Source organism: Centruroides sculpturatus, unplaced genomic scaffold (genome assembly GCF_000671375.1).
Source record: "Centruroides sculpturatus isolate CEXI.00-Female unplaced genomic scaffold, Cexi_2.0 scaffold19, whole genome shotgun sequence".
Taxonomy (NCBI): Eukaryota; Metazoa; Arthropoda; class Arachnida; order Scorpiones; family Buthidae; genus Centruroides; species Centruroides sculpturatus.
In genome coordinates this window covers 1,039,289-1,048,495 of record NW_019386694.1, presented here as the reverse complement: position 1 = coordinate 1,048,495, position 9,207 = coordinate 1,039,289, and the positions used below count along the sequence as shown (strand labels likewise).

Genomic DNA, 9,207 nt, shown 5'->3' with positions numbered 1-9,207 from the left:
TTGTAATGAGTAAAAGAATAAAAGTTTAATGAAAATTTAACTAGTGATTACTGCCAGTGTCTTCTTTAAAAGTAATACTCCCAAGATAGATAAAACTTGGAATTGCAAAAGATTTTTTGTGTGTTCACGTCTCTCTCTCTCTCTCTCTCTCTTTCTATATTCTGATGAAAGAAATAAAGAAAGAGAGGAAGAAGAAGTCAAACTAAAGTTTAATTTAAAGTTGAATCTTCGTTAGTTTTACCAAATAAAGAAATAACGTAGTTATCAAAAGGGAATTGGAAAGAATTGCATTACCAGTTTAAATCTTCATTTGAAACGATTGGAATTATTCTTTTCTTCCTATTTCTTTTTATTTACGTAAAGTGTAAAATTATAAAACTGAAAGAATTCTTATGATGAAAGAATTATTATTATTAAAAGTAAAGATTTTTTTTGGTTAAAAACCGAATAAAAAGATTGTTTTTACATTAAAAAAATTACCTTCCATAAACATTTTCATTGGAAAATTGCTAAAAATTATTTTAAAATTTAAAAAAATTTCTAAAATTTAAATTGTAAAACAATTATTCTTGTATTACATGCCGTTTTGTATCGAAGAATTTATATTGAAGATGCTTACAAATCGATTAGGTATTAAAAAATCGATAAAATTATCAATAAAAAATAAAGATTGTGTATTATTAATTATAAATGAGTGTAAAAATAATATACACAATTTATTTAAATTTTTAAAATCTGTGTACAAACAAAGATCAAGCGTTAAAAATATTTTTGAATTAAGAACTTTTAGATTAAGAAAAAAAGAGAGATAATTAAACATCTATTCATTAACTTTAATATAAAAATACATAAATGTACGGACTATACTAGTTTAATTTTGTTAAAATTAAGATGAAATTTACAGAAATTTCGCTATATTATAAAGAAAAACATGGAGCGATACGTTGATTTAAAACTGAAAATTCGTTAAAGTTATCATTATATAAAATGAAATCGCTTAATTAAAATAAAACGTATCTAATTTAGTAGCATCTTGTGATAGATTATAAAAAGAAAGTTGTATCTAGACATGTGAAGAAGTTATCTTTCATGTGTCGTGAGTTCTTGGTGGCAAGACACTTGGGAATAGACAAGACTCGAACTTTACTCTTCCTGTTTTTTATTTTCCTCTTCTACTTTTTTCATGGAACCTAAGTTCAAATAGATGAGATTAAGAAGAGAACTTCCAAGAAAAATACTAAAAATATACTCATATAATTTACTTCACGTTTCTCTTCATTAATTGGATTTATATTAACAATTAAGATGTCGGTAGGAAACAATATATTTTATTTAAAAAAAAATAATTAAAATAACATCTAGTTCTTAACTAAATATTCTAATCTTTTATTAGTTTCATATTAAGACTTTAGAATTAAGTAGAAAATATTTCTTTTTAGTTTTGTAAGATTACACCTTCGTTCGATTTTAATGAAAGTTTTTATGAAGGAAAACACTGCTTGAAGATTTTAATTAATCATGGTAATAGTGTTGAAGAATAAATAAAGGAAGTTCGGCTCCATTTCTATCTACTTCCAATTAAGAAAGATGTTGAAGAAAAACGAAAACATTAACCCAAAGCAGATCTCTACTGACATAGAAATTAATTCCAAAGATTACTTTCTCTTTAATTATTCAAACTACTTAGAATTTATACTTTGCAATATTTTTACAGAATAAGGATTTATTTTCTTTTCTTAATTTTCATTAAAATTGTTTTAGAAGAGATTTTAATTACTATTATATAAATTTATTTGTTTCCTTGTTTACTACTTTCTTCTTCTTGTTTGATCCTTCTTTTCTTATTATCTTGAGTTAATTCCCGAAAGGAAACTAGGCATAGAGATTTTTCAAGTTAAGATTTTGCGATGTATCTTTGTAGACGTCATAAGAAAAGAAGAAAATGTAGAAAAAAATCTAGAAAAGTTAAAGATTACCGACTGAATCGTGTGTGACAAGATTTCATCTGTAGAAGATAACCCTGAGGAAGAACAGGACTTGTAACAGTAATATACTGTATACGTATATAATGTACATAGACACAGTTTAGTACACAAATCATTCATAAATTTATTCTAGAGCCTTTTCTACTTAATATTTTTCATAGCAGTAAACAAATCTTCTATTAAAAGTTTAGAAAATCGTTAAAATTTCTGAACGAATTCTTGAAATCTATCAAATTTCTTAAAGTTCAAACATTAAATTTTCCAAATTCTATAATTATAAGAGATTTAAATCATGTGTTTTTCTTTAATAGAGGAAGATTGTTGAAGAGAAATTGCGTAGAGAAGAGGAAATTTGATAAATAATGCCACATTTATATTTATTAAGTAAGATATCCGATTAGATAACATATTTTAAAAGGGAAATTAGGAAAGTAAGCTATCGAGGTGAAAATCTAATTTAAAAAGGTACATACAACATTAGGGTCACAAAATTGGCGATCAGGACAGAAGCAAATAAGATGAGCAGATGGTGCTGGTTGTCCTGACAATCCATTGGGACGAGCAGATGATGGTTGCTAATCCTCGAGAGACCCTTTCCATCTGTTTCCTAAAGAAATCGAAACATCAAGCCTTTTGTAGCGGAACGTAAACGAATCAATTTAATTAGAAAACTTTTTTCTTGTTAAACAAAGTATAATTGATGTTAGTCATTATTGACTGCTGAACGAAGATATCCTACGTCTTTGTCATGGTTTACACTATTTTATCAACTGAAATAAATATGCAAATGAAAAATTAATCACTTCACCTTATCTTCTAAACCTTTTTATTGCTCGTAGAATCAATTTATCCTCCCTTGTTCGTATGATCGAATGCATAATTCTCATACTCTACAATTTAACAGAATCAAAACGTTAAACTGAACTGCCTTTTTTTAATAAAATTAATTATTAAAAAATATAAAAGTTTTACTATATTTTATTCGAAGATAGAAGATATTATATGTAGAACACATGTATTAAGTTAATATACAGTCAAATTTCGATTTACCACCAATCATTTGCTTATGAAATTGGCATTAAATGTAATGTGGCGCTAAATCGAAATATCTCCAACAATAAGAATTATAAATAACAACTGGTCATTTGTTTTGATGACAACAATGTTATTTGCAATGTAAATTCGTTCACAATTGGTGCTTTATAATTTGGAAGGGCGCTATATCGAGGTTTGAATGTAGAAGATCGTTACAGAATATCATTATTTTTTATATTAAGAATTAATAATTGAATTTATTTGCGTAAAACTAAAAAAAATTACACTAAATCTAGTGTGACTCAGCTAGAAACTCGTTACATGTTATTAAGATTAAAGTTAGTTATTTGGGAAATTTTATGACTCGTTCAGTCCAGAATAATGGTCTAATATGTTAATCACCTTCTATGTTTTAGAATCTATTGACACTTTTATCGAGTAACTTTTCTAATCAATTGTGTATTAGAAGTCTCGTAAAATTGTAAATTTGTATACTTTATGGTTAGTTTTATATATATTTGTTGGTGTTGATGAGCTGTAAACTAATCAGTTGATAGTAAATTCGAAAAATGACTCGCTTTTTCATGTGGAAATTCGTTAAATTAATACATTAAAGAGTAAAATATAGATTCTAAAATATTAAACTGACAAGTATTTTGCAGGTTACATATCTAAAATGCTCACAAAACATATATATACAGTAGAAAACAAACAGGAAATGGTATGCAATTTATTGCATACCTTAGATATGAAAGTTTAGAGAATATAAAGAAGGAAGTATTCTATCCAAAATGTCCTAAATATGTAAAATGCACACTGTATTCATTTAAAGTGAATTGATAAGATATAAAATAGGTAATTTATCAAAAAAGAAATCTATAAATCAATAGCATAATTAGCATTTGCTCTTCTCTAACTCGAAAGAAAAAAAATTAGGAATTCAAATAATAATTTAGCGAAATTTAATATTTATAAGATGTCGGTAGGAAACAATATATTTTATTTAAAAAAAAAATAATTAAAATAACATCTAGTTCTTAACTAAATATTCTAATCTTTTATTAGTTTCATATTAAGACTTTAGAATTAAGTAGAAAATATTTCTTTTTAGTTTTGTAAGATTACACCTTCGTTCGATTTTAATGAAAGTTTTTATGAAGGAAAACACTGCTTGAAGATTTTAATTAATCATGGTAATAGTGTTGAAGAATAAATAAAGGAAGTTCGGCTCCATTTCTATCTACTTCCAATTAAGAAAGATGTTGAAGAAAAACGAAAACATTAACCCAAAGCAGATCTCTACTGACATAGAAATTAATTCCAAAGATTACTTTCTCTTTAATTATTCAAACTACTTAGAATTTATACTTTGCAATATTTTTACAGAATAAGGATTTATTTTCTTTTCTTAATTTTCATTAAAATTGTTTTAGAAGAGATTTTAATTACTATTATATAAATTTATTTGTTTCCTTGTTTACTACTTTCTTCTTCTTGTTTGATCCTTCTTTTCTTATTATCTTGAGTTAATTCCCGAAAGGAAACTAGGCATAGAGATTTTTCAAGTTAAGATTTTGCGATGTATCTTTGTAGACGTCATAAGAAAAGAAGAAAATGTAGAAAAAAATCTAGAAAAGTTAAAGATTACCGACTGAATCGTGTGTGACAAGATTTCATCTGTAGAAGATAACCCTGAGGAAGAACAGGACTTGTAACAGTAATATACTGTATACGTATATAATGTACATAGACACAGTTTAGTACACAAATCATTCATAAATTTATTCTAGAGCCTTTTCTACTTAATATTTTTCATAGCAGTAAACAAATCTTCTATTAAAAGTTTAGAAAATCGTTAAAATTTCTGAACGAATTCTTGAAATCTATCAAATTTCTTAAAGTTCAAACATTAAATTTTCCAAATTCTATAATTATAAGAGATTTAAATCATGTGTTTTTCTTTAATAGAGGAAGATTGTTGAAGAGAAATTGCGTAGAGAAGAGGAAATTTGATAAATAATGCCACATTTATATTTATTAAGTAAGATATCCGATTAGATAACATATTTTAAAAGGGAAATTAGGAAAGTAAGCTATCGAGGTGAAAATCTAATTTAAAAAGGTACATACAACATTAGGGTCACAAAATTGGCGATCAGGACAGAAGCAAATAAGATGAGCAGATGGTGCTGGTTGTCCTGACAATCCATTGGGACGAGCAGATGATGGTTGCTAATCCTCGAGAGACCCTTTCCATCTGTTTCCTAAAGAAATCGAAACATCAAGCCTTTTGTAGCGGAACGTAAACGAATCAATTTAATTAGAAAACTTTTTTCTTGTTAAACAAAGTATAATTGATGTTAGTCATTATTGACTGCTGAACGAAGATATCCTACGTCTTTGTCATGGTTTACACTATTTTATCAACTGAAATAAATATGCAAATGAAAAATTAATCACTTCACCTTATCTTCTAAACCTTTTTATTGCTCGTAGAATCAATTTATCCTCCCTTGTTCGTATGATCGAATGCATAATTCTCATACTCTACAATTTAACAGAATCAAAACGTTAAACTGAACTGCNTAGGAATCATTAGCATTATTATTCAGTACCAGTGTACTAGAGGTTATCAAATATGCTGGTGCTCGACAAGCTTAAAAGCCTTAATGGCCCTTTTAATTAATTTTTCAGTCCTTACTAAATTTCTGGTTTGAAGGACATTACAAAGTAAAAAAAATTCTTTCTAGTAATAAATTAATAGCACTTCTTTCGTTTCTTTTTAAATATTTTTATTTCTTGCTCTTCTATTTATAACTGAGGAATCATCTACTTAGTCGTTAAATTATTTTTATCTCATTAATTTGTAAGTAATTAGTTTGGCAAAGGAGTATAAAAATTGTGGGAAAAGGTTATTATTAATTATTCTACACGTTATAATGATGAAAACAAAAGATCTTAAATAAATAAAATTAAAGGTGATGCCGTTACACCTTTAATTTAAAAAAATAAAATTGTTTAAATGTCTTAAGTTCTTAAAATGAAAATAAAATCATTAATATCTTTTCTTATTCACTACATACAAAAAACATTTGTAAAAATAACTTTAACTCGGCATTGTAAAAAGTAAGCAATTTGTTTCTAAGTAAATCTTTTGTATACAGGTTGTATTTTACTTTTAAATATAATTTTACTATATTTGTAATAAATTTCAACAAAGAAGCTGCCATTTCTCCATTCGTATTTAACTAAATATCTTCTTCAAATACGTGAATAAAAAATATTTTTATAAATATATTTAAAGTAAACTCTGGCATTCCTCCAGAATTCATAACCATGTGATAAACAAGAATATATTTGTTAAAAAAAGAATATTTATAAGCGGTTTATACTTTAAGAGAATCGTTATTTGTGCTTTCTTTTTCCCCCTAGATAACAGCTTGTTCTAGATTGTCTTCTCTTTACGGAATGACATATTTTGCATTTGAATTGAAATCGACTTTGCTTCTGGCTTCAGATTCGCTTGATCTATAACAGTTTTCACAGAATTATAACATTTACAATAGCAATTTTATGCGGTATTCTTTTCATCTAAACTGGAATGGCTTAAAGTTAAATCTTAAATAAAAATACAGTTTTCTATGTTGCCCGCTTACATATAGAGTTACATAATAAATATCAATACCCGTTTAGGTCATTTAAATTAGTTTCTCCCCTTTAAAACTTCACATTCTTTACATATTTCAAGCAGTAAAATCGTAAATAAATCCTACAATTTTCGTCAGAATTGAAGGATTTCCTCTCGTGTTTACTGCAGAATTTTTTAAATTATATAAAATTAAATTAAAATTTTATAAATATATTCTATTATAATAAGTCGAAGTGCGTGTTAAAGCGCACCTCAACTTATTTACTTCAGGTAATATATAACGTAGTAAAGAGCGTAATTAGACAAAATTACATAAATAACTTACTCAATTAAGTCTTTTAATACATTTTCCAATAGTAAATAACATTAATATGAACATAAACACGAATACAGGCAGAGGGAAGGAGAGGAAATGGAAAAAAAAATTTATTATTATGCAGCAAAGTGCGCTGCCACGACAAAATACAGTTCTGGGTATTTGCATTCAGCTCTTGACTACACAGTTTAAGAACTACATTACATTCCTATGATCGCATGAAGAATACGTAATAAGAACTTCTGATCTTTTCTACGGGGGAAGGGAATCGTATATCGATTATTATATGCGCATATTTCGATTAATATTCAGAAGAAATTTAACAAGTAACTTTTTTCTAATGTTTACAAAATTATTATTATTTTTTTATATATTTTTGAAATTTATTATTGTTTCAATTTGCTGTTGTTTGTAGAAATATTATACACTGTATCGATTATAGAGTAAAAACTTCTCTAGTTACTTGCTTAAACTGATGTACAGATATAACATTGGTGACTTATATTACTGCAATGGGAAATTGTAGTTTCTTTTATTTATATATTTCTTGTTTTTTTAAAGATTATTATGCCATAAAATAAATGAATAAATATTATTTTTACTTACTTAAAAACGTAGAAAATATATTTAAACACGCTTTGTTCTATTGCTGACATTGATTAATTATCTGGTTATTTAATTAGCAAAATTTTCTTTGTATGATAACAAAAGATAATGAATGTTTTCATTTTAATGAATTAGAAAGCAATTTAAATATAAAAATTAATAAATAAATTATTTCTAGTCAGANAAAGGAAAAAAAACATTTCTAAGCATTTAATTTTGTTTTTATAAAAAATCAGATTTTAAAAATAAAAGTCTGATATTATTATTATTCAAGATTGATTTTTCCAATACATTTTTTCTCCTTAATTTTTACGTAAAGGAAATTGCAAACTAGAAAAATCATAAATGCAATCAAAACGGTATAAATTTACTTAAATTTTTTCTCTCATAAATGTTTTATAATATGCTAATAAATGCGAATTTAATATGAGGCCGGATATATTTTATCAGTTCCATGGTTATGAGTGTAGTTGTTCTTATTTATTTCTAGACTTCTGACAGCTAGAACTTGATTGATTGAAGTAATTCACTAGCATAACATCGATTCTCTTATAAATATTAAGCGTTAAAAAAAGGAAAACTTCTTAAAGACCTTGGCAAAAGATAAAAGAAAAAGATAATATTCCTTATTAGACGTAACAAAGGGATAATATTAATTCAGATGTCAAACAAAACCTCGTTACAATGCAATTATCGACGTATGTCCCGATGACGATAATTCGAATTTCAATAAACCCAACGACTTGGCACTATCTTAAAAGATAATTAGCATTTTAAACAATGAGTCTGGAGTCAAACTAATGAGACATCTTTAATCTTTAAAAGGAAAAGAAGGCTTTAATGAGGCAAAGTGTTCTAAGTATAGGAAACGATGTGACAATTTATACACGTAAATATATATTTTCTCGATAATGTCATAAGATACGCCAACGAAACACATTGATCGGCAACAAAGTGTTCTTTTCCAGTACAAGATTCAATTAAAAGGTTAGGAAATCCATTATTTTTATAAACCATTCGAGAACATGTCCGGTGTTTAATTTAGTTAAGAAATAATGGAGTTCTGTTTAAAGTCAATACAAATAAAAAGAGCCGTAAAAGTGAAGAGGGTATCGACACTGTAATTGTAAGTGGAAAACCATAATTACAGTAGATGCCATAAGTAGAAGATGATTGATGACTTCGACAAGCTGGGTATTGTCGTGTCTATTTGTGACTAAGATTCTTGTGCAACTTCTACTTTATCATATATAAGACGTCCTAATCCATCATATATAGTACGTAATTAGCTTGATGCGGCAAATCTTTTTGTCATTTTCATAAATCAAACTCTTTGTTGGCAGAAGAGCTAAATTTTTTAATACAAATTATTATTATTTTATTATAATATTTTTTTTTCCTCGAATATTTATTAGCCACTGATTTGTAAGTTTTTTCTTTCTTTAACTCGGATATTATTACTATTATTATTAAATTCATTTATTTAAAAAAATTAAGTAGAAAAACTTATTTTTCTGTTTTTTTTTACATCTGGAGCATACTAATTTAATCTTTATATTAATTTTTTATGCCTTAAATAAGTTTTTCTAAAGTTTTTTGTACGCTCGTTATATAAA

At 26.3% G+C, this 9,207-nt stretch overlaps 1 long non-coding RNA gene across 1 annotated transcript; it reads right to left on the bottom strand.

The window, feature by feature from the left end:
* Positions 1 to 976: 976 nt before the first annotated feature.
* Positions 977 to 3,092, bottom strand: LOC111615584. The gene is made up of 4 exons (XR_002755102.1): positions 2,958 to 3,092; positions 2,794 to 2,875; positions 2,459 to 2,592; positions 977 to 1,190 (listed from the first exon to the last, which is right to left on the bottom strand). It is a non-coding gene; the product is annotated as an uncharacterized LOC111615584 (long non-coding RNA).
* Between the last annotated feature and the right edge of the window lie 6,115 nt (positions 3,093 to 9,207).